Source organism: Arachis ipaensis, chromosome B9 (assembly GCF_059453495.1).
Source record: "Arachis ipaensis isolate K30076 ecotype BB chromosome B9, ASM5945349v1, whole genome shotgun sequence".
Classification (NCBI taxonomy): domain Eukaryota; kingdom Viridiplantae; phylum Streptophyta; class Magnoliopsida; order Fabales; family Fabaceae; genus Arachis; species Arachis ipaensis.
Genome location: NC_142444.1, coordinates 80,835,653 through 80,837,112, shown reverse-complemented (window position 1 = coordinate 80,837,112; position 1,460 = coordinate 80,835,653). Strand labels below are relative to the sequence as shown.

Below are 1,460 nucleotides of genomic sequence, written 5' to 3'. Positions count from 1 at the left end.
TCAATTTTTGGCGCCGTTGCTGGGGAGTTGTAATAGAGTGCTAAAGTTATTAATTGGATTTTATTTATTTTCATTTTATTTTATCTTGCTACCATGAGCTGCTTGTTTCTTTCATTAGATGATGCGTTCACTTCCTGATCCAAGCTTGCTAGTATTCAATCCTGAGATTGAAAGACCTATTTCACGAATAAGGCAAGCTCGGCGTCGGTTAGTCTTCTCTGAGGTCGGATCTGAAACATCACTTGAGAAAGAAACCAGACCCCGTTCTACTGATTTGGTTGATTGACGTGCAGGGAACATGACAGCAGCTAGGAGAGTTACTATCCAGGAGGCTGGAGCCCCTGATTTTACAATGCAACCATTTCAAGCGCATCACCCTGCGGTGGCTACAGACTTTGAAATAAAGACCGCACTGCTCAATTTGATGCCCAAGTTTCATGGCTTGCCTGCTCAAGAGCCTATCAAGCACCTGAGAGATTTTCAAGCAGCCTATTCTACTGTCAGGCGTGATGGTGCAGATGAAACTTCAATTTCGCTAAAAGCTTTCCCGTTTTCTCTTGAGGGGAAGGCGAGAGAGTGGTACTACACTCAACCAGCAGCAACTGTATCCAACTAGGATACACTGAGAAGAGAATTCTTGGAAAAATTATTTCCAGTTGAAGTTACTGATAAACTAAGGAAAGACATTTCCATGATTGTTCAAGATGAATCTGAGACTCTCTATGAATACTGGGAGCGCTTCAATAATCTTCTGGAAGCATGCCCCCACCATATGATTGACAAAATAGTGTTACTCAGTTACGTCATACAGGGCATGAGGCCCCAAGATAAGACCACATTGGAGAGTGCTAGCAATAGGTCTATGAAAAAGTACAAGACCACTGACGAGGCATGGCAATTGATCAGCGACTTAGCTGAATCTACTCGAAATCAAAGGCAGAAATAAGGCCGTTTAAAAGCCGTTGTAGAAGTATCCTCTAGCAGAGAGACTGCTGCTCTGACTCAGAGTATCTGTGAAATGACCAACTTGCTGAAGCAGATGCAATTGAATCAACAACAAGTTCAGCAAGCTCAACCCTCTCCACCAGAGCAAGGCCAACAGTTAGTCCCACAGAGAGTTTGTGGAATCTGTGCTGATTATAGCCACTATACTGATGAATGTCCACAGCTCCAGCAGGAAGACAACACCGTGGCAGCCATTCATAATTTCTATGACCGCCCCAACCAAGGGTACAATCAAGGTGGCAATTACAACCATGGATGGTAGGACAATTCTAACCAGAATTAGAGGGTTAACAACAACAGAGGATGCCGAGACAATCAAGGAAATCAGAGGTGGAATAATAACAACAACAGACAGCAAAACCAGAACCAGCCTTACAAAGCACCTCAACTGAGACAGTCCCAAGGACCACAGAATATCCTACAGCAGTCCTCTCAAATTACTTATCCTTCCTCAT

At 43.6% G+C, this 1,460-nt stretch overlaps 1 non-coding gene across 1 annotated transcript; it reads right to left on the bottom strand.

Moving 5' to 3' along the window:
- Positions 1-670: 670 nt before the first annotated feature.
- On the bottom strand, positions 671-778 carry LOC148545171 (small nucleolar RNA R71). Its single transcript, XR_015900844.1, has one exon. It is a non-coding gene; the product is annotated as a small nucleolar RNA R71 (small nucleolar RNA).
- Positions 779-1,460: the final 682 nt, after the last annotated feature.